At 37.9% G+C, this 25606-nt stretch overlaps 1 protein-coding gene across 1 annotated transcript in view; it reads right to left on the bottom strand.

Annotated features, from left to right (window-relative positions):
* Positions 1-25606, bottom strand: part of DCDC1 (doublecortin domain containing 1) — a 513960-nt gene that overhangs the window by 381595 nt on the left and 106759 nt on the right. The gene's annotated exons all lie outside the window — the stretch shown is intronic.

The raw sequence follows: 25606 nt of genomic DNA, 5'->3' as shown, positions 1-25606 counted from the left end.
AAACAAGGGAGAGAATCTTAAGCAAGCATTTTATCATACCTTTTTGTTTTTAAATTTCTCATTTATAAGCTAGTTGAGGACTTAGGAATACTACTCCAGCACACATTTTATAAACACATAAAAGACATTTACTTGTGGGCCTGCAATGCAACATCCATATGGACTTGACAGACATGTTTACACACTTTTTCACATGATTAGCTTATAAAGTCTTTCTACTGTAAAATAGTCAAACAACATGGCAGTTAGCTAACATTTTTCAAGAATTAATTTTCCTCTGAAAAGCCAGAAATAAAGAAATAACAAAATCCTTGGCATACTTGAGAACCCAGAAAGATGAAAGGATTTTTTTTAACTTGCTCTTTAATGTTTATACATTTAACACAAACATAAGCATCCAGAACAACTTTATGTCTTGGATACCTCATTCTGATACCTCTTTCCATTAGAAGGGGGAATTGAATAGATCACCAACAAAGAAAATACGTTCATGCTATGGGTTATGTTATACTTGGGTATTTTATGCAGAGAGGCCTAGCATAGCAATCTGGAAATTGAATTACAATTAGGTTCAGCTTAGCTGCTCAGAGGCTGAGTTATGCAAATGGCCTTTGCTACTGGTATTCTGCTGATTTTGCTCTTGGTTAAAAAAAAAGTTATGAATTTTATAGCACTAAGCTCAATGACGCTCTTTCAAAACACAATTTAAAGTCTGTAAAATATATTCAATACTAAAAGAATGTTGAAAATAGAGATTGAGGTTTTCTACTACAAATAAAATTAAAAGGAAATTACAACCCAATGATTATTTAGACATCCCAAATATCTAAAATATGCATGAAGAACATGTTTGAGAAACTAATTCCTAAAAATCACTTGTCAATCCTATTTTTACTTTTGGAGCAATCCTTATTCTCTGTAACTTTTATGATAACTAATTTCTCAAACTTTCAAGAAACATAAAATCACATGCATTACAAAAGAAAAACTAAAAGGAGTGAACCTCGAAAGTGTGTAAGTCAATATTTATTATAATTTTCTCAAAGAAACCTGGTTTACAAATCATCAGCACTTTTAGCTTATTCCTTCAATATCCATATACTATTATAGATTAGATTTTAATTTATACATATTTAATTGGCACACTCACTGAATTTAGTATGCTTTTGAACATTGAAAGACACTACATAAATAGGTGTTAGGTTGAAATAAAGTTAAATAAAGAAGTAGGTGATAAACATGAATGATTTACAACCTAGAGTTAATCTTGAGTTTAAATCAGAACATTTTATAAGATTAGTCTCATTCATCTATGCTTGTTACAAAATAACTTTCAGATTCTTTATGTCAGTCCAAGGGATTCCAAAAAGGCATTTATTAAATCTTCTAACAAGAAAACTTTTTTTTCGGTTTGTATGCTCCACCAGAATTATTAAAAAAAAAAAAAAGAAAGAAAAAAATTAATCACCAGATAAGTAGTGTCAGAATTGATATTGGAGGGAAAACAGCTCCCATGCTCCACATGATTTATATAATTAGGAATACTATGGAAACCAGAAACAGCAAAGCAAAGAAAGCAGTATTCACACGCAGGTTTTATAAGGGACTTCAGAATCTGCTGTGAACTTGTTGAATAATCTGTTCAGTATCCCAGAATCTCCCTGCTGGAAGCAGGGCCCTCATTATAAGCACGAGAGCACTAATAAAGGTTAGCCTCTGAACTAGGGATTAGAAGGTTCTTTCTTTTTGGAAGCTGCAAACTAGTAACTTTGATGATCTTCTTGAAAAGGAAGACAAAGCACACTCCAAGAACAAACAATGTTTCCACTAACTAGGAAGGTACAGAAAACATAAGAAAATGATATGTCTAAGTACTTGGAAAGAAAATATAAATCGGCCTAATATGTTATATTGAAAAAATAGTTATACAGTTAGAATTAAAGAACTCTCCATTCTATATTTTTAAAAAGGAGCCTAGCCCTAAAATGTAGTTTTGAAGTATAATTGGATGGTTGATTTTTTTTAAACAGAAATCATTTGACTTTTCAACTTCAACCATAAATTTTTAGCACATGTGTAAATTATTTAACTATTTTTATGTGTTCGTGGGGATCCATAATATTTTATACCAAATGAGAGGTCATAAGTATTCTTAATCAACAATTTTCTATTCTCCTTTGTGTGTGTAGAGTTCTCCTTCCCTATATGAGACATCATTCTGTTAAAGATGACTATTATATAAATATGTGCAAAAAACTAGGACAATGATTTATAAAGATCAACAGACATGCATTAGCCTTGGAAGGAAAATAAACACAGATGTTACTACAAGTTAGCACAGCTCTGGTAGATATTAAATATATATGTATGTATGTATACACACACACACACATGCACACACAGATACCTTTGGGGATATTACCTTTAGTGTGTTTCCAAACCATGTGCTTGTCCAACTGCTACTTGCCTCATTCAAGAAGGTTATCCTGTGTCCCTTTAATATTTATATGCAGAACTACATATAAGCATGTCTCCTTATGTGGAAGGTCTTTAATGTAGATGTTCTACCTGTTTTCTCGTATGTATATGACTGTGACAAGAATTTGCTTTGCTGTATTTTCAGAGTTTTCATTTAGTAAGCCCTTAATATTTTATATTAAATGGTTTGGAAAGTAATTATTCCTTAAATTTATCAATACACACACATCAATCAAATGAGATCATTCTTCTAGGATCATTTCCACCGCTGGAAAAAATGAAAAGTTATGTGGATAATCACTTTTTATTAATTTTGTTTTATTTAAAGTTATGACTACAGGGAAAATTGAAATTAATGTAATATTTTCAATAGGTTTGGAACTGAGACTGAAAATGTTAGATAAACAGGTCATGTATCCAGAAAGAGTACCTTCACTGGCAGAGCTAATACTGAACATTTTAAGTAGATAGATCATATGACCAAAAATAGTAGCTAAATTAATTTCAGAACTATCAAGTGATATCTTTCTACTTTATGCTGTTCTATTTCCTTTGCATTCCCCCCCCCCCTTTTCTCCCTCTTAACATATTCCTCAAGAGTCACACCAAATGTTACTTCCTCTGGAAAAATAGCAGAAATTATTTAAGCAGAATTAATTGCTCCCTCTCCTATGCTTATCATAAAATTTCTTATATATTTTTCCTTATTGATTTCTTTTAGTCCTCATCTTTTCCTTCTTCCAGTAAATCCTAAATAATTTGAAGTTTGCTCTTAGACTGCTTTTATTTTAACTATTTTTACTTGAAAAATAGTAATTGTAAAGATTTACTAGGTACAATAGGATGTTTCAATACTGTATACATTGTGAATGATCAAAACTGGCTAATTCGTACATTTAATCATGGGTAACTTTTAGTTTAGTAAAAGCAGGCCTCAAAAAATGTCTACTGGGTGAATAAATGGTAATTCAAATATGCTGTGCACAGTCCTGTAGGTTCACTTTTAGGACCATGAGTATGACTATTTGGCACCATTTAGAACTTTTTAAAAATATATTTTAATTTATTTGAGAGGCATAATTACAGACAGAGAAAGGGAGAGACACAGAGAGAGAGAGAGAGACAGAAGTCTTCCATCCTCTGGTCCACACCCCAAATGGCCACAATGGCCAGAGCTGGGCAGATCCGAATCCAGGAGCCAGAAGCTCTATTCAGGTCTCCCATGTGGGTACAGAGGACACTGTACCTGGCCCATCCTCTACTGCCTTCCCAGGCCATTAGTAGGGGCCTGCATCAAAAGTGGAACAGCCAGAACTCAAACCAGCACCCATATGGGATGCCAGCACTGCAAACAGAAGCCCAACCTACTATGCTACAGCACCAGCCACAGAACTTGCAACTTTCTATAAATCACTAAATATAAGTATACCAGAATTTCAAAACATAATTAGGGTATATGCTCTTGTTTTACTTATAATATTATTTTGAAGAATAAGGAAGAAAACAAACATACAAAGAAAACCATAGATTTGTCAATGAAGTTTTAACTAACCAGGCAAAGTCAAGAGGTGGATATTTTTTAAACTTCTTGGAAAATTTATGTTCTCTAGCCTATCCTTTAGCCTACAAATCATGCTTCTAAAGGAAAAGACAAATAATATTTATGCAATATGGGATTATTAGATTAAATTTAAAATAATTATGTTAAATTATAAAGGCATATCCCTCTAAGAACTCCAAACAGCAATTTCAAACACTATATAAGAAAACAAACTGACCAATCTTCAAGAGGACCTTATATTTAAACTATTTTCATCACTGATAAAAGATTGAGCTTACTACGACAAAAGATAGGAATAGTACATGAGAAGGACCCAAAAACCCCTCTAAAGAGAAACCACCAAACTAATAAAATACCAATTAGATACAGATGGATATGTTCTGTCAAGATCTATACCTAAACTATATAGATTATATATACATCCTCTCCAAAAGCAATATCTGACATTAAAAGAACCACTTTGCATAGTGTATTTGAATCTAGCATGAAAAGATAAAATGTTCAGGATTTTAATAATATATCTTCAAGAATAATCAAAGGAAATAATCAAAGGCTTTAATAATCTGCTTTCAGTAAAAAAAAAATTGAAGTTCATGCCAGTCAAATATCTAGAATGATAATTTACATAAAATTGTAATTTTCACATTTCAGTCAGAGTACATGAGTTTATAAAAGAGGAAAACACTACCCAGAGCACAACTACCTACAAAGAAACTTTTATGTGCTTTGTGGCAGTAAGTTGCATATCTCAGCCTCAAAAATACTCAACTATTATTAGTTGCTCATTATTCAGAAATAGACTGAGAAATTTGGGGAATTCTCACCATTTGATGGGAATTTGTTTTGGTTTTTTCTTTATCTTTTCTTTTTTAACTAAGCTGACCTAAAGAGTCATTTTGGGATAAAGAGAGCTCTTCAAAGATACTAAAATTTGACTTCTTCTCAGTCCAGAAAGTATACCTGTGGGAAGTTTGAGCTAATGCCAAGGTATATATGTGTTTTAATGCTGTTCATCCAGCTTTAGATAATAGCCAGAAAGCTCCTCATCCCAGAACAACCAATAGATGCCACTGGAGGGTGTGGTCTGCTGGGAAGGTTGAGTGATGGAGAGCATACTGTCTCCTAGGTTGCCTGATTTATGTCAGCATATTTTTATTCAAACAAAATTAAACTAACAGCTGCTGTGTACTTTTGTTTATATGCCGTATGTCAAATCTTATTGTCCCTAAGGTACTTGTGAGAATAGAGTTTGCAGTCGTTTTCTTAAATACCGATGCCTACCCAAATTTGGATTTTTCCTCCACTGAACAAAATGACAAGCGCACGATTGCTATACTTAGAGCAATCTTTCACAGCTGCTTTGGTTTTTCAGTGATCCTATTAAACTGACGGCACATTGCCTATGGGGTCTAAGGGGTCTAGTTCTGCTGTAAGAGACATTGATTTGTATGATAGGATCAAGCAGAACATGGATGCATTGGAGGGAAGAATTTCATAGATCATGTTGTTTTTTACCTGAGCAAATTTTAATTTAGACATTACGACCTTTACAGGACACTTGGTTATTTTAATTGCTGATTGTGGGCAAACGTTGACATTGGGGATTAGGACGTATGAAACCTTAGGAAGTCCCCTCTTTTTTGAAAATGCAGCTTAAGTCGTGCCTTTTCTTAAACTGAACGAAGTAGCTGTGCATTAAATATGCTGGCACATCTTCTGCTTGAGCAAGTGGACCGAAATGGTGTGAATTGTTAATGCCTTGCTGCTTTGGTTCACGGCTTGTGATTGATCATTTGTAACTATATCTACTCCTTGTTCCATGAAATCAAGTATGGAGTAATGGGTTCATCAGATTTTGGGGTTAAATTGAGAGTGAAGAGGTACTGTGTGTGGAAATAAGAGTTGCCATGTTCAGGGCTGGCCTTGTAACAGCATGGAATCTAAAGGCGATATTCAAAACCACTTCACTCATCATACGCTTACTGATTCTGAATAGGGCCCATTTGCAGGGGACATTTGGTAGTTTTCCAATACGCTTTATGCCTCTTTCTACTTCCACCACCATGCACATCTTTTTTTCCATCCACCCCCGGTAGCACATTGGTAGAACAGGTCAGCATACACAATTCATTTATTTAAATGACTTGATTTATACAAGTAGAAATAAGCTGGGATTCTATTGTCTGAATCTTGCCTTTTCCCTCAGCAAAAGCAATAATTTGTACGTCTTTGAAAAATGCGAGTATTTTGTGAACTCAATTTCTTGGGCATCTAAAACATCTGCTATTTAGTGATGATGTAAAATAATTTAATCGGATTGATCTACCCTCAACTTAAGAATACTTAGAGAAGTGTTGAGAAACAACTATATTTAGTCTGTTTTTATGTGGCAGTGGTCTATATCAATATATAAAAATTGAATACATATGACATGCTTTATGACATGCTCTTTTGAACTTTAAAATTCTATATAAAATTTAAACTATCATCATAGAGTAGTTGTAAAAAGTATAATACATAGAACCCAAATAAATTTACCAAAAACTAAAAAGTAATGACCTTTAGGAATGTTGCTATATAACTGCTTAATAACTGACATTTTATCATTTATTTATTTTGTAATTTATATTACTATCCTGAAAAGTTTGACCCAAATAGTGTTACATGTGGTACAAAAGAACTTTTGACCCAGTAGGAAAAGATATAATCAAAATTAGTAAAACAAGAATACAAAGCACTTATCTATATAAATAACATTCAAAACCAAGCTAATTGTAAAATATGTCAAAATTCTCTATCGTAGTCACACTAATACAAATTGTAAAAAATATGGCTCTTTTAATTTTTTGTTCTCTTTTTTTAAGTCTCAAATATTAATCCCCTAAACACACATACCTAATTGAGAGAGTCCTAGAAATCACTTAATTGTGAATAAAGCAGTTTGGTTCCCCTGAATGGAAATGGTAAGGCCACATGGAGAACTTTGTGACAAATTATTGTATAACAGGTAGTAAAATTAGGCTGTTTTCATCAGCAATTATACTTAGTATAGCATATTCTATAATGGACTTCTGGAATCATAGAGAAGTCATTAGAGTCAGAGTAAGATTTTTGGTGGTAGAGTTCAAAGGCTGAACATAAAGACTTTAAAAAAAGCCTAAAAATAGAAAGAGAAATTCAAGGGGTAATGGTGCAAGGACTTGACCAAAAAAAAACATGAAATCCTGAAGCAAGTTTAGCCCAACAAAACCTAGGAGTGCTGATCACATCTTCATGGAGATAAAAGGGTGTCTAAGTTTTAAAGACTTCAAAGAGGATTTCTGACAGATATTAGTCTATGAGTAGATTAGACTGTTTTGTTAATGTTCGCATCACAAAATTCTGCATTCACTTATTTAACAGAGGAAGACAGTGATCCAATTATAATGGGAGGTCTCTAACTGCCACCAAAGTATCTTTTTAATCAAGCCATAATAAAGTTCTAACATGTTTGGTAGATCAATAGTGAAAATATAAATCAGGGCCAGCACCGTCGCTCACGTGGTTAATCCTCTGCCTGCAGCGCCAGCATCCCATGTGGGCGCCAGGTTCTAACCGGGCTGCTCCTCTTCCAGTCCAGCTCTCTGCTGTGCCCCGGGAGTGCAGTGGAGGATGGCCTGGGTGCTTGGGCCCTGCACCCACATGGGAGACCAGGAGAAGCACCTGGCTCCTGGCTTCGGATCCATGCAGTGCCGGCCATAACGGCCATTTGGGGGGTGAACCAACAGAGGGAAGACCTTTCTCTCTGTCTCTCTCTCTCTCTCTCACTATCTCTATATGACAAAAAAAAGAAAGAAAGGAAGGAAGGAAGGAAGAAAGGAAGGAAGGAAGGAAGGGAGGGAGGGAGGGAGGGAGGGAGGGAGGGAGGGAGGGAGGGAGTACATCAGTGATTATGTTTTGGATCCAAGCAACAAGGACAGCCCCAGTGTCATGCCTGGGTCCTCACTAAGAGGCACGAGGACCACATATAAGGAACCCTGGGACCACACCAAAGTCACAGAGAACACAGTTATGAAGACCTCCTGAGTTCTAACACAAAAGGGCTCTCTTCTGGCAGCTGCTTTTGTGTATACCAATACTTGCCCTAGAGAAGGATGGATTAATTACGCAGTAATTAAGGTTGCACTCGGCAACCCTCTTCAGAAAGATACCTGAAGTTTCTGTGTCATAAGTTTTGAGAAAGAAAGGTAAGAAAAAAGGGCAGTAAACACTGAAGAGAAGCGTACATGTTAAATTCCAAAGGCGCTTCACTCACAAAGTTCATCTTAATCCTCTAAAACATTTTAGAAAATATTTTTAAAAAATGGCTTGTGGGCCGGTGCCGTGGCTCACTAGGCTAATCCTCTGCCTGTGGCACCGGCACACCGGGTTCTAGTCTCGGTCGGGGCGCCGGATTCTGTCCCGGTTGCCCCTCTTCCAGGCCAGCTCTCTGCTATGGCCCGGGAAGGCAGTGGAGGATGGCCCAAGTGCTTGGGCCCTGCACCCACATGGGAGACCAGGAGAAGCACCTGGCTCCTGGCTTTGGATCGGCACAGTGCTGGCCGTAGCGGCCACTTAGCGGGTGAACCAACGGAAAAAGAAAGACCTTTCTCTCCATCAATCTCTCTCTCTCTCTCTGTCAAACTCTGCCTGTCAAAAAAAAAAAAAAAAGGCTTGTGAATCCTCTGGGGGGAAAAAAAAACAGTAATCAGTAGAATCCAACATGGGGTCATTCATTATGAAGCAAAAATGTAATGAACAGACAGGAGACTCTTGGAGAGAAAATTTTGTGCATGGAACTTGAGATTCCCGACACCAGAATATAACCATTAATTTTTCCAGTGGAAAGCAATCCCCAATAGGTTGTGACTAGCATTATCTTTTAGCAAAGTACTGGCAAATATACCTCTTTGCAGACAAATGGATGTATCTACAACAGCGTAGCAGACCATAAAGTGTTTGCAAACCTCCTATTTAAGTCCTTTATTTAGAACTCATGATTTCTTGCTTTTAAATGTTTCCATTTTGGGGCTGGCATTGCAACCTAGCAGTCTGAGTTGCCACCTCTGACACTGGCATCCCATGTGGGTGATGGCTTGTGTCCCAGCTGCTCCACTTCCAATCCAGCTTCCTGCTAATGCACTTGGAAAAGCAGTGAAAGATGGGCCAAGTATTTGTGCCTCCACACTAACATCAAAGACATGGAGGAAACTCCTGACTCCTGGCTTCAGCTGGGTCTAGCCTCAACCATTGCAGCCATTTGGGAAGTGAGCCAGTGGATGGAAGATTTCCCTCAGTTTCTTTGCCTCTCTTGCTCTCGCTCTCTCTAATTCTTCCTTTCAAATAAATAAATGTCTTTACATGTTCCCATTTAAATATATGGAGAAATATAATGTCCAAAACAGGGGAAAGAAGAGTTATGAGTGAATGTGCCCTGGCTCACAGTTTCTTTCATGAAGAAAGTGATAAAAGGAATCATAATGAAAGAAAACAAAATAAATGGCCCCCAACACACACACACACACACACACAGAGAGAGAGAGAGAGAGAGAGAGAGAGATTGAGGAGACAGAAAGAGAGAAATTTTCCATCCACTGGTTCACTCCCCAAATGGCCACAATGCCAGGGCTGGGTCAGGTGGAAGCCAGGAACCTCTTACTCAAATTGGGTCTCCAACATGGATGGCACGGGCCCAAGCCCTTGGGCCATCCTCTGCTAATTTCCCAGGCACATTAGCAGGAAGCTAGATCAGGAAAAGGAGCAGCCAGGACTTGAACCAACACTCATATGGGATGCTGTGTCACAGGCAGCAGCTTAACCCGCTCTACCACAATGCTGGCCTCAAACCAATTTCTTAGAGGAGGTAGTGGTGGTTATAAACAGTTACTGTTTCTCTGGAGAACCCTAGAGATGTGTAAAAACACACCATCCTGGAAAAGGGCGAAAAGGGGTAGAGAAGCAAGACAATGACAGGAAATTTCTGAGAAGTAATAAACTAAGATCTTCAGATGAGTAGACTATCACTTGCAACAATTAGAGGGAGAGAATCCAAGCAGAGGAAATGATACATGACATGAAGGAGAGTGTGTCTGAGGAGCAGAAACAAATACAGTGACCTGAATTTTGAGACAAAGGCACCATTAATACTAAGTGAAGATAGAGAAGTTGGTAGGGAAGAACCAGATTCTGAAGGTCTTTCAGGCCATGAAAAAGCTGTAAACATTGGTTTAGTATATAAATTATGAAAAAAGACTGAAGTCATTTTTATAATAGTATTAGTAGAGTGATGCATTTAAAAGACTTGTGTCTAAGTCACAGATAAAGCAAGCTCATATATTTATAATTAAATGAACAACCATATCCATGGAGGTTTGATAAAATCAGAAGCAAGGGCTCTATTAGCATGCTAAAGAGCCCTGTCCCTAAACATAGCCTCATCAACATTTTTATTCTTATTCGTAAATTGGGGTAAAACTGGGATTCACACCAAATTTACAATTGAAAACTAAAATTTAAGAAACTATGAATCCTTGGATGGCTGGTTAAATATTGGAAAAATCTTGTAAAGACAAACTATAAAAACCTTAGAAGTAGAAATTTAGTAAGAATGTATTTAAAGTTCTGTTGTCACATCCAAAAAAAAAAAAAAAGCAGGAGTACAAGTAGAAGACAAGACACAAATAACTTACTAGAAAATTGTGAGCAAGAATTTGGTTTAGTTGACTTGCAATTTCCAATCATATAGGTTAGGACAGGTATTATGGGACAGCAGGTTAAGCCACTGCCGAGGTGCTAGCATCCCATATCACAGTACCTAGAATCAAGTGTTACCTCTGCTTCCAATCCAGCTTCCTGATAATGCACACCCTAGGAGGCAGCAGATGACAGCTCAAGTACCTGGGTCCCTGCCAGCCATGTGGGAGATCTAGATTGAGTTATTGGAACCTGGCTACAGCCTGGCCCAGCCCTCAATGTTGTAGGCATTTAGGAAGTAAACCAGAAGATAGAAGATATCTCTCTCACTTGCTCTAGTTCTCACACTAGCTCTCACTCTTGTTCTACCTTTCAAATAAAGAAAATACAGAAATTTTGGCCGGCGCCGCGGCTCACAAGGCTAATCCTCCGCCTTGCGGCGCCAGCACACCGGGTTCTAGTCCCAGTCGGGGCACTGATCCTGTCCCGGTTGCCCCTCTTCCAGGCCAGCTCTCTGCTGTGGCCAGGGAGTGCAGTGGAGGATGGCCCAGGTGCTTGGGCCCTGCACCCCATGGGAGACCAGGAGAAGCACCTGGCTCCTGCCATTGGATCAGCACAGTGCGCCGCAGCGCGCCTACCGCGGCGGCCATTGGAGGGTGAACCAACGGCAAAAGGAAGACCTTTCTCTCTGTCTCTGTCTCTCTCTCACTGTCCACTCTGCCTGTCAAAAAAAAAAAAAAAAAAGAAAATACAGAAATTTTAAAAATATAGGTCAACATGTCTAATATGAATAATAATGTAACTGTGGATTACATAATGATCTGATGAAAAAAGAGGAGATGGGGATGATTTATTCCTTGGTGATTGACCTAAGAAAATTGAATATCATTTCAAGTCTCACCAAGAAAAGCACTGGGGGAAAAAAAAACAGAACAGAGAAGACTGGTGACAGGTCAAATAAATAGCTGGAGAGACTAGGGATATTTAACCTGGAAAAGACTGAAGTTATACATATTCAATTATTTGAAAGGAATATCACAGACTAGTAAATAACTGTGGGACCAATGGTAACTGTTTAAAAGACTAGATTTCACTTTACTATAAAATAAATTTTGCAAAGAAGTTATGACTGTTAGAAATGGAAAATGATGTGACTAGACACTAGTGGGAGACAATTTAGAAAAGATTCACAAAAATGGTGAGATTTTGGTGATCCCCAAAAACCCTTTTGATGAGATCAAAAGTAAACCAATCAACACTATTCTGAAATAGGTAATGAAAAGACAGTCATTATCATTTGTTCCTATATTGCACTGTACATCAATAAATGATAATCTTGGAACTTTTAAAGGTTTCCACATGAGTTCAGGGGCCCAAGCACTGGGCCATCTTCTACTGTTTTCCCAGGCCATAGCAGAGAGCTATATCAGAAATGGAGCAGTCAGGACTCGAACCAGCACCCTTATGGGATGCCGGCACTACAGGAAACAGGTTTTACCCACTAGGCCACAGCACTGGCCTCTAGATATTAGATTTTTTAAAGTACAATATTATACAAAAATTCCTCTCCAGTTAAGGAGATAGTCCTACACACACAAAAGAGAAATACGATATAAACAAATTTTATGTCATATGTTATGAACAGAATCCAAAGAAGTTATGAAAAGAAGGCATTATTAAACAAAGTAAACAAAAAGAAGTTTTAGGGGCTGGCGCCGTGGCTCATTAGGCTAATCCTCCGCCTGTGGTGCCGGTATCCTAAATGGGCGCTGGATTCTGTCCCGGTTGCTCCTCTTCCAATCCAGCTCTCTGTTATGGACTGGGAAAGCAGTGAAGGATGGCCCAGGTACTTGGGTCCCTGCACCCACGTGGGAGACCAGGAAGAAGCTCCTGGCTCCTGGCTTCGAATCGGCACAGCTCCGGCTGTTGTGGCCAATTGGAGAGTGCACCAACGGAAGGAAGACCTTTCTCTCTGTCTCTCTCTCACTGTCTGTAATTCTACCAGTCAAATAAATAAATAAAAATCTAAAAAAAAAAAGTAGTTATAAAAATGAGGTTTTAGTAAACAAAGTAATGTAGGATTTAAATAATATTTTTAAATGATATATTAAAACTTTGTAGACTGACACCTCAATTCAAGCTTTGTGAGCAACCCAGAGTCAGGAATCAATTTAAGCCAATCCTGAATTTCTTACTCACTAACACTGAGACACAGTACATATTTGTTGCTTTGAACTGCTAAATTTTGGGGTAATATGTTACCTAGCAGTATATAACTAATAGATTTTGGATAATTCAAAACATCTGCTGGCCTTCTCATCTTATATTTATAACAGACTTAGCTGTGTGACTTGCAATGTGCTTCCCCACAGAAAAGTTACACATTTCATGCTGTTAATTAAGAAGCCAAGTGACTTACTTTGATAAATTCTAGTACAGGTGCATTTGACCTACAAACACATGTAACATGTCATTTGTAGTCCTATGGAATTTGCCAAAATGTGTTGGGGTCTTAAGCCTGAGGCTGGCCCTTGACCAGCAGGGGACAGTACAAGCACTCCCCAACAAGGTGAACCGGAAGGGTAAGGTCAATGGGTCAAGCACACCACAGCAAGCACCTGTTGAGTTCTGTTGAAGCAGGAACTACTTTATTGAGGAAGTGTACAGGATTATAAAGCTTACGAAAGACATGCACACCCCTCGAACATCCGCCAGGTGCCATATTGTAATAGAGGTTTTAGGCAATGCCCAAAAAAAATGTATACTGAGAGTTCTAAAATCATTTGTTGTCACAAAATAATGTAATACCTCCTGACGGACACAAATCACTAATTATGGATTAGATGCAGAATAGGAAGATGATCCAAATAGTCATTAAATAATATAAGCAAAGGTAATGAACTCGGGAACTGTGCAAGTCACTGCAGTGTCTGAGACCCTCAAGATGCTGATCTAGCTGCAATAAAAGGTCTATTTTGCGATGATTAATTACAGCCCTTGTCTCTTCCATTGAGGAACAATTTTTTTTTTCTTCACACCATTTGTTGAACTCTTTTACTTAATGTAGGGCTAACTATATGATCCTTACGTAAACTGAAAATAGAACTGGCCTGTAGTGCCAGCATCCCATATGGGTTCCGGTTTGAGACCCGGCTGCTCCACTTCCAATCCAGCTCTCTGTTATGGCCTGGGAAAGCAGTAGAAGATGGCCTAAGTCCTTGGACCCCTGCACCCAAGTGGGAGACCGGAAGAAGCACCTGGTTCCTGACTTTGGATCTGTGCAGCTCCGGCTGTTGCAGCCATCTGGAGAGTGAACCAGCAGATGGAAGACACCTCTCTCTCTCTCTCTCTCTCTCTCTCTCTCTCTCTGCCTCTCCTTCTCTCTCTGTGTAACCCTGACTTTCAAGTAAAATAAATAAAATTAAAAAAAAAACTTAGAAAAAAAAGAAAGGAAGGAAGAAAGGAGGTAAAGGAGGGAGGGAGGAGAGAAATGGGAAAAGAAAAGGAGAGGAGAGGAGAGGAGAGGAGAGAGAGAGAGAGAGAGAAATGAGAAGACAAGAGAAGGGAAGGGAAGGGGAGGGGGAAAGGAGAGGAGAGGAGAAGAGAGGGGGAAAGGAGAGGAGAGGAGAGGAGAGGGGAGGGGGGGGGGAGGGGAGGAGAGGAGAGGAAAGGAAAAAGTAGGGGCCAATACTGTGAAGCAGCGGATAAGGCCACCTGCAGGGCCAGCATTCCATATGGGCGCCAGTTCTAGTCCAGGCTGCTCCACTTCCAATCCAGCTCTTGCTGTGGCCTAAGAAAGTTATGGAAGACAGCCCAAGTCCTTGGGCTCCTGCACCCATGTTGGAGACCCGGAAGAAGCTCCTGGCTTCTGATCAACCCCATTCCTGCCCTTATGGCAGTATGGGGAGCGAATCAATGGATGGAAGACTTCTCTCTCTCTCTCTCTCTCTTTCTCTCTCTTTCTCTCTCTTTCTCTCTCTGTGTCTCTGCCTCTCAAATAAATGAAATCTTTAAAAAAAAGGAAAGAAAGAAAATAATACTCTTACGACAGAGCGGGTGCCATGCTACCACACTGAAACTAGTTCAGCATGGAATCTAGAAGTATTGACTCAAAAGAAAATGAATATTCAGATATCTGAATTACTTTAATGATGGAAACTAAAATAAATCTTAATAATGGTGCTGTTACCAGTGCAAATTTCTAAATGCTGAAAAAACATAACACTTGCACTATCTTTTTTAAGAATAATGACATTAATATCAATAATAATGTTTCTAATTTTATACAATATTTACCATGTGCAGGGCTCTTGTACTAAAGACTTCACAACTCAAATCACTAATCTTTGCAACAGTCTATTAAAGTAAATATTATAACTCTAATTTATAAATGAGGAAACTGACTCTCAGAGATGCTAAGTAACCTTCCTAAGATCACAGAGTAAGTGACACAAGTGGAATTTGAAGCTTTACTCCAAAATCAGAGCACTTAATCAACATCTTAGGTAGTCTCATTGAGACAGGAGACAGTATGCAGTAGTTAATTTTACCTTCAAGGCATTATAAATACATGATGCTATAATTAATGCCTCAATGGGATATTGCTTCCCAATAAGTCACATCACAGGTCACAGACTCCAGGCAACAGCATTGAATGACTGGCATCAATGAAAGACTGGCATGAAGAATATTTACTCTTCTTTGCCATACTTCATTTAATCTCTGCTGTGGTCTTTGGCAATAGTCATGTGGGTCTAGATTATGTCAAACACAGGGTCCTGGAAACATCATTTTACTTTAAATGTACACATTTTCTTGGATTGGTTTCTATTCTGAATGTGCTGAGCGAGGTGCTGATGTTGTGATAATTGTTTCACTTGGTTAGAAGTAAGGCACACGAAAAAGCTGGTGTAGACCTAATTCAACTTCTGAGGTCCTGAGGGAAGACACCCATTCCAGGAGCCCAGACGGTAGCTGCTGGAGAAATTCCAGCTCAAATCAGGCATCCAGAAGCCATCTGGTTGACAGCGGGAATAACAAAAAATTGAGAAGGACTTTAATTTCTTTGCACTTTCCCTTATTTTGAACTTTTATTATATATTAACTCATTATTTGACTTGTGGATTGACTTCAGTTTTGACTTCATTTTTTTAGAGTTTTATTTCTTTTGGATTGAATTTTTTTAATTTTAATTGTTCACAAGAAGTTGGAAATAAGTAAGATTTTACATTCAAATTCAGGGCACCTCTGTTTTGTTGGAATTTTACGATTGAAATATGTTGGTTCTGAATTTGAACTCACTGCAGAATCTTCTAAGAACTTTTCAGAGAATAGTTATTTTGGATTCTGTTGCAGGACATAAGCTTAGATGCGAAATGGAATAGAAAGTGAATGCTCAATGTGTAACAGAATGGCACTTGGGGTGATTTAATTAAGATATTCTAACTCATTTCACAATCATTGGAGAAATTTTAACGCCTACTATGATCTGGAAATAGTCACAAAGGAGCAGGGTAGATTATTAGAATACAGCCTCCTGAAGGTCCTAAGGTGCTGAGAATATCCTTCCTCAAGACAGAAAGTGACTCCTCTGGCTCACCACAAGTAATAATCCAATCAAGGAAATGAAGAGATCTCTGCCAGAGTGAACCAGCCATGAATAACAACAATACAAGTAAGCCTCTAGAACAAATTAAAAAAAAATGCAAAAGCTATTTGGCCTTCATAAGGCTAAGAGGAGGGTTTAACTAGATGGACTTTCAGGAAACACTCTTTGCAGCCCAGTAAGGTCAAAATGGGACTTGGAGTCTATCTGTGAGAATAAACTCTTTCCCTTTCTAGTCTGTAACATTCACCAATTTCTCCATCCAGGTCATAATATTGGGTTTCAACTTCCAAATGGAAAGAATAACCATCAATATCTAAAATGGACAAAACTTTAAACCCTTCTTGACACTCGAGAAGTTTTCCAAATATGTGTTTTTTTTCTAGGTTTATTAAGGTATCATTGAAAAATAAAAATTGAATATCTTGGGGCTGGTGTTGTGGTATACTGAGTAAAGCTGCCACATACAGTGCCAGTATTCCATATAGGCACCAGTTCAAGTCCCAGCTGTTCCTCTTCCTATCCAGCTCCCTGCTAATGTGCCTGGGAAAGCAGCAGAAGATGGCCCAAATGCTTGGGCTTCCATACCAAAGTGGGTGACCTGGAAGAAGCTCCTGGCTCTTCTCTTGGTCTGGCCCAGCCCTGGCCATTTGTAGACATTTGGGAAGCAAACTAGCGAATGGAAGATTCTCTCTCTCTCTCTCTCTCTCTCTCACTTTCTCTCTCTCTCTCTCTCCCTCCCTCTCTCTGTCTTTCCCTCACTCTGTAACTTTGTGTTTCAAATAAAAAATAAATTTTTAAACAAAATTTTAATATCTAGAGGTGCACAGTTCAATGATTTGATATGTAAATGTTATGAAATTATTATAGTAAAACTAATTAATAACATCAAAAAAGAAATTAAGAGATCAAAAAGTTGGGGAAGGCTAGGTGAAATGGGAGTATTATTAAATGACTACTTCATCTGCATCTATTCTGCCACTGTTAAGTGCTCCTATAATATCAAAAGCTTCTGTATGATTAGAAAATAAGGGAATTATCGGAATAACATGGATGCTTGCTTGGTGAATATGTGCTTCTTTCTAAGCAAAGGAAGTCCAGAAAGCAATGAAAGAATTCCAGCTTCAAGAGGGAAAAAAAATCCTTAGTTTGGTGGCTGCACTGGGGTTCCCAACTCAGAAAGGTGCAACCCTGTCCTTATATGAATCTGACTATTGAGAGTTTCACTTCCTCCCATGGCTTCCTCAAAGAAAGTTCCCCTGGCTCAAACCTACACTTCATTCCACCTACTATTTCTGTGCAGCTTTAATATCCTCTGAAGTGGTATACTAATAATATACCTACCCAGGCTGGTTACAGCATTTCCTAAGATTATAATTATTATTCTAGTTAATGTTCTGGTTTTAAAGGTACAACAATTTTTAATGGTTTTCCCCAACTCTATTTCTTCCATAGCCTGTAATTTCCGTAGGCATGATTTTGCAGAACATATTTTTCACACATATATTTTGTGCTAGTATGTTGACTCTTTACAGGAATATGGTATTTGTACAGAGTAGACAGCTCCCATTCACTCCAGGAAGGATAGATCTAGATAGAAGCAATAACTGAAGAAATTTCCCATGTGAACCAATATAAATTTCTTTATTAAAACTTTCCATATTTTGGAAATCTAAAAATAGAAGCAATTTGCAAATCTCATGAATTTTTAAACATTTTCCTAGACCTGACAAAGTAAGAGTAGTTTAATGTCATGTCAAATGTGTTCATTTCACACAGCATAGAAAGAAAAGTTGAAGCTGTATCAAATTCCAAAAAATGAAGCAATAGAAGAAAAGTTTTTATCTCTTGCTTTTAGTCTGTAGCACAATGATACTAATCTGTGCTCTTAACATTATACATTATTAAATAACATTTTCTGATCTGATACAAAATAAGCAAGAAAAAAGTCACACATCAAATCAAGAGACTATCAATATTTTTTTAACTTTTTGTGGGGTATCTTTTGACTTCTCTGAAGCTAAGGTTCAGAAGATCACTGGGCATAAAAGTTTAGAGACCTTGATCATTTGATGAACAAAATCATAATAACAGAAAAAACCAACTCAAAAGCCTAATTTTAAGTGACTACAGTGCTATAGACTGGAAGTTCCTCCAAAGGATTAGCTTTCTTAAGTATTTTAAGTCCAGTGATCTCATAATGCTTCCACAAGTTAGTAGTTGCACAGGCTAATTTCAGCTGGCATAAGCTTTTATAAGTATGCAGAAGCACAGGGCAAGGCATGCATTAAAATGTGATAATAGCACACTTCTGGGACATGTGAAGCATGAGGCATGAACTTGAATGCCTCTGGCATCCATGAGGTATCACATCTCAGAGTCAGTGCTTTTTTGTTTCGATAAGTAATTCTGCTATACCATATTTGGGAAGAGAAAAGAATCAACTTTCTAAATAAAAATCTTTGATTTTAACCAAGGTTCCTTATACTTACATTTTAGCAGTTCACTCAAATCTAATTTTTAAGTTCAGGTGAGCTGGAAAATAATTCAAGACTAGATAGCATCTTAAGAAAATGTCACTTGTTTTGTTAATGCAAGCGTAGGGGTGATTATAAAATATTGTTGATCAAAAATAAAAATGTTAGTCGTTGTGATAGGAGAGGAGACAAAATTGCAAGAAAGTAAGAAATAAAATTTAATAATGATGCTCCATAAGGAAGTATTCCTTGTGTTGCATGTTTTGTAGGTAATGAATTTTATCTAATCCTTGTAAATAATGGGTAAGAATCTAGAGAATCCTTGAAAGCACTGAAGAAAATTTCATGAAATGAAAAATAATTATTGAATCTAAAGAAAATATTAAAAATAACAAAGACAAACAAATTTACTTTCTAAACACACACACACCCAATCCTTAGCAAGAAAATTTGAGGTTTTTTTTTAATTTATAAAATTTATTGATTTACTTGAAAAGCAGAATGACAGAGAGGAAAAGAAAAGAGACAGAGACAGAAAGAAATATCTTTGTCCCCATTACTAACTCTCCAAATGGCTACAATATCCGGGACTGGTCCAGGTTGAAGCCAGAACCTTGAACTCGACCCTAGTCTCCCATGTGGGTAGGAGGGGCACAATAACTTGGGCCATCATCCACTGCTTTCCCAGGAGCTTGGCAGGGAGTTGGATAGTAAGTCGAGGAGTGAGGAACTGTGCTCCAAAATGGAATGACAGAGGAGGCGGAGCCAAGATGGCGGAATAGTGAGGGCATGCACTGATAGTCCAGGAAAAGATAGTTCAATAAAAGTGGAATTACTGTAGTCTCATGAAAAGGCTCAGGAAAAAATTGCAGAGGAAACTCTTCCGGATCTAGTGGATGTGACACGGAGGACCTTCAGGGAGAACAAGGATGCCCACAGCGTGGAAGACCAGCCGCAGAGTCTGCACACCAGCGCTGGAATGGGAGGTGAGACAAAAACCTCGGTAACCCGAGATATTGGCAGGGAAAGGCAGAAAGAGCCTAGAGGGAACAAGGCTTGAAGCCCTGCTGGGGAAAGTTCACCAGGTTGACTGGAGGAGAGGAAAAAAAAAAAACAAATAAATAAAGGGAACCGGCACTGACATGAGTCTCTCTCTCTACTCACCTTGCAAAGCTGAGCAAGACAAAGAGCAGGTGCCATTTTGGACATACATAAAGCGGCACCCGCCATCAGCCAAGAAGAAAAACCTGACTCTGGTGGGGAGAAATAGCAGGAGGTTAGGACCTAGTGAAATTGTGGAGCTAACGAACTGAGACTGTGAAAATCTGAGGGTGGGCAAGAGAATTCACCGAGTACACAAACTCGGTAATCTTGGCAACCAGGTGAGAGACTGCAGAGAAATTTGAGACCACACTGAGGGCTGCATAAACTCTTTGTGTGGTCCCAGAGGTAGAGCAGGTGAATACCCACAGGGGCCATATTTCATACATCAACTACCCTCAACTCCACTCAGCTGTGTGGAATTACTACCCTTCTGAGTCAAAAAAAAAAAAAAAAAAAAAAAAAAAGAGAGAGAGAGAGAGCAAGTGAGAGAGAGAACAACCTGGGTGAGTTACCTTTGGCACACCCTCAACCCTGAAGAGCCAAACAGCGCTCTCTGGCCACACCCATCACAGCCATTAAGGATCCATCAAAAGCAGACAGTCCACTTAATCCAGAGTCATAGTATAACAAGAAAAAACACCACAGCAAGGAAACCAAAGAATATCTCCAATATGCCAAACAACAAATGCAGAAACCGAGGTAACAAGAACAAGGAAGACAATTATGATGCCACCAAATAAAAAAGACACCCAAATTCAAGATTATAAAGATGATGAGAGAGAAGAAATGCAAGAAGCAGATCTCAAAAAATTGATAAGAACATTACGAAGTTCTCAAAAACAAATTCTTGAACTACAGAAATCGTTACTGGACAGGATAGAAGATAACTCTCACAAAAAGGAAATATTAAGGAGGAATCAAAATGAAATGAAGCAACTAGTAGAACATGAAACTGTGATAGTGATGAGAAATCATAATGAAATGAAGAATTCAATAGATCAAATGACAAACACATGAGAGAGCCTTAAAAACAGAATGGGTGAAGCAGAAGAGAGAACATCAGACTTAGAAGATAGAGAACAGGAAAGTATACAGTCAAACCAAAGAAAAGAAGAGGAAATTAGAAATCTAAAAAATATTGTCGGGAATCTACAGGATACTATTAAAAAAAAAAAAAACAACATTCGGGTTCTAGGAGTTCCTGAAGGCTTGGAGAGAAAGGATTAGAAGGCCTTTTTAGTGAGATACTAGCAGAAAATTTCCCAGGTTTGGAGAAGGACAGAGACATCCAAGTACAGGAAGCTCATAAAACCCCTAATAAATATGACCAAAAGAGATCCTCACCACGACACATTGTAATTAAACTCACCACAGTGAAACACAAAGAAAAGATCCTAAAATGTGCAAGAGAGAAACGTCAGATTATTCTCAGAGGATCTCCAATTAGACTCACAGCTGACTTCTCATCAGAAACCCTACAGGCTAGGAGGAAATGGCGAGAAATAGCCCAGGTACTAAGAGAGGAAAAACTGCCAGCCCAGAATATTATATCCTGCAAAGCTCTCATTTGTGAATGAAGGTGAAATAAAAACCTTTCATAGCAAACAGAAACTGAAAGAATTTGTTGCCACTCGTCCAGCCCTGCAAAAAATGCTTAAAGATGTGCTACAACACACAGAAACACGGAAACACAGCCATCAATATGAAAGAAGGTAAAGGAAGAAAACCTACCAGTAAAAGATCATAGGAAGCTCAAGGCATATACTAGAAAATATCTTTGGGAAAATGGTAGAGCAAAGTCACTAGTTATCAACAGTCACACTGAATGTTAATGAACTTAACTCTCCAGTTAAAAGGCACAGACTGGGTGAATGGATTAAGGAACAAAACCCATCTATTTGCTGCCTACAAGAAACAAATCTTTCCAACAAAAATGCATACAGACTGAAAGTGAAAGGTTGGAAAAAGATATTCCATGCCAACAGAAACCAACAAAAAGCAGGTGTAGCCATATTAATATCAGACAAAATAAACTTTAACACAAAAACTGTTCAGAGAGAGAAAGAGGTACACTATATAATGATTAAGGGTTCAATTCAACAGGAAGATGTAACTATTTTAAATGTATACGTACCTAATTACAGGGTACTGGTTTATTTAAAAGATATGTTAAGGGACTTAAAAGGAGACTTATATTGCAATATAATAGTACTAGGGGACTTCAATACTCCACTCTCAGAAATAGACAGATCATTCAGACAGAAGATCAACAAGGAAACAGCAGATTTAATCAACACTATTGCCCAAATGGATCTAACAGATATATACAGAACTTTCAATCCTACATTTAAAGATCTTACATTCTTCTCAGCAGTGCATGGAAAAGTTTGGAAAAGTAGCAGGATATGAAATCAATGCACAAAAATCAACAGCCTTTGTATACACAGGCAATGCCACAGCTGAGAAAGTACTGCTAAGATCAATCCCATTCACAATAGCTATAAAAACAATCAAATACCTTGGAATAAACTTAACTAAGGATGTTAAAGATCTCTACGATGAGAATTACAAAATCTTAAAGAAAGAAATAGAAGAGGATACCAAAAAATGGAGAAATCTTCCATGCTCATGGATTCGGAGGATCAATATCATCAAAATGTCCATTCTCCCAGAAGCAATTTATACATTCAATGCAATACCAATCAAGATACCAAAGACATTCATCACAGATCTGGAAAAAATGATGCAGAAATTCATATGGAGATGCAAGAGACCTTGAATAGCTAAAGCAATCTTGTACAACAAAAACAAAGCCGGAAGCATCACAATACCAGATTTCAGGGCATACTACAGAGCAGTAGTTATCAAAACAGTATAGTACTGGTACAGAAACAGATGGATAGACCAATGGAACAGAATAGAAACACCAGAAATCAATCCAAACATCTACAGCCAACTTATCTTTGATCAAGAATCTAGAACTAATTCCTAGAGCAAGGACAGTCTATTCAATAAATGGTGCTGGGAAAATTGGATTTCCACGTGCAGAAGCATGAAGCAAGACCCTTACCTTTCACCTTACACAAAAATCCAATCAACATGGATTAAAGACCTCAATCTACAAGCTGACACCATCAAATTATTAGAGAGCATTGGAGAAACCCTGCAAGATATTGGCACCAGCAAAGACTTCCTGGAAAATACCCTGGAGGTGCAGGCAGTCAAAGACAAAATTAACTAAAGGGATTGCATCAAACTGAGAAGTTTCTGTACTGCAAAAGAAACAGTCAGGAGAGTGAAGAGGCAACTGACAGAATGGGAAAAATATTTGCAAACTATACTACAGATAAAGGATTAATAACCAGAATCTACAAAGAGATCAAGAAACTCCACAACAACAAACAACCCACTTAAGAGATGGGCTAAGGACCTCAATAGGCATTTTTCAAAAGAGGAAATCCAAATGACCAACAGGCACATGAAAAAATGTTCAAGATCACTAGCAATCAGGGAAATGCAAATCAAAACCACAATGAGGTTTCACCTCACCCCAGTTAGAATGGCTCACATTCAGAAATCCAACAACAACTGATGCTGGCGAGGATGTGGGGAAAAAGGGACACTAACCCACTGTTGGTGGGAATGCAAACTGGTTAAGCCATTATGGAAGTCAGTCTGGAGATTCCTCAGAAACCTGAATATAACCCTACCATTCAACCCAGCCATCCCACTCCTTGGAATTTACCCAAAGGAAATTAAATTGGCAAACAAAAAAGTGGTCTGCACCTTAATGTTTATTGCTGCTCAATTCACAATAGCTAAGACCTGAAATCAACCTAAATGCCCAACAGTAGACTGGATAAAGAAATTATGGGAAATGTATTCTATAGAATACTATACAGCAGTCAAAAATAATGAAATCCGGTCATTTGCAACAAAATGGAGGAATCTGGAAAACATCATGCTGAGTGAAATAAGCCAGTCCCAAAGGGACAAATATCATATGTTCTCCCTGATTGGTGACAACTAACCAAGCACCAAAAGGGAAACCTGTTACAATGAAATGGATACTATGAGAAACGGTGATTTGATCAGCTCTTGCCCTGACTGTTGATGAACAACTTAATACGTTATCCCTCTTAGTATTTTTTTTGTCTGTTCTACTTAATACTGTTGGTTTAATTCTGTAATTAATACACAGTTATTCTTAAGTGTTAAAACTTAACTGAAAAGTGATCCCTGTTAAATATAAGAGTGGGAATAAGAGAGGGAGGAGATGTACAATTTGGGACATGCTCAAGCTGACTTGCCCCAAACGGTAGAGTTAGAAACATACCATGGGATTCCAATTCAATCCCATCAAGGTTGCATGTACCAATGCCATCTCACTAGTCCATTTGATCAATTTCTGTTCACAATTGATCATAATGATAGGACTAAAAATCAAAGGGATCACATAAACAAGACTAGTGTTTGAAAATACTAACCGATAGAAAAAAAAAAAAAAAAGGGAGAGAATGATCCAACATGGGAATCCATATACACAGCAGACTCATAGAGTGGTGGATGTCCTAAAAAGCACTCTGGCCTCAGAATCAGCCCTTAAGGCATTCAGATCCGGCTGAAAAGCCCATGAGAGTATTTCAGGCATGGAAAGCCAAGACACTCTGGCAACAACAACAACAACAAAAAATGACCTAAATGAAAGATCTCCGTGAGTGAGATCCCAATGGAAAGAACAGGTCATCAAAGAAGGAGGTACCTGTCTCTGAAGGGAGGAGAGAACTTCCACTTTGACTATGACCTTGTCTAAATATGATAAGAGTCGGTGAACTCAAAAGGCTTCCATAGCATTGGCAACTCATGACAAGAGCCTAGGGTGATTACTGATGCCATAAACAAGAGTGTCAATTTATTAAGTCAACAACAGGAGTCCCTGTGCACTTACTCCTCATGTAGGATCTCTGTCCTTAATATGCTGTACATTGTGATTTAATGCTATAACTAGTATTCAAACAGTATTTTTCACTTTGTGTTTCTATGTGGGTGCAAACTGTTGAAATCTTTACTTAATATATACTAAACTGATCTTCTATACATAAAGAGAATTAAAAATGAATCTTGATGTGAATGGAGGGGGAGAGGGAGCAGGAAAGGGGAAGGTTGCAGGTGGGAGGGAATCATTGTAATACATAAGCTGTACTTTGGAAATTTATATTCATTAAATAAAAGTTAAAAAAAAAATGGAATGACAGCGTCACAGGCAGTGGCTTAACTTACTTTGCCACAATGCTAGTCCCCAAAATTTGAGTTACAAGCAGTATCAAAACGCCACAAACAAAATGAATTTAATAAGTACTAATTAGGAATGATAAATCAAATAAATAAATTACTTTTATTATTTCAAGTGAGGAAATGGAAGTATCTAGTATAGCCACATCTCCAAATCTCTATAGTTTTCTGGAACTTTAGCTAAAGTCTTGCAATTAAAGACATGGTAATTGATATCTCTGCCCTCTTCAAGCACAGAATTCAAGTTTAGATGAAGTGATAGGACTATCTCAATAGCATATTTAAACATACAAATGTGGAATTTGTGTTTAAGGGAACTAGCAAAACAGTACCTTTAGAAATATTAGATGAGGGGCCAGCACTGTGGCACAGCAGGTT

Source organism: Lepus europaeus, chromosome 7 (assembly GCF_033115175.1).
Source record: "Lepus europaeus isolate LE1 chromosome 7, mLepTim1.pri, whole genome shotgun sequence".
Taxonomy (NCBI): Eukaryota; Metazoa; Chordata; class Mammalia; order Lagomorpha; family Leporidae; genus Lepus; species Lepus europaeus.
The sequence above is the reverse complement of the archived record's forward strand: the minus strand, read 5'-3'. Positions and strand labels throughout refer to the sequence as shown.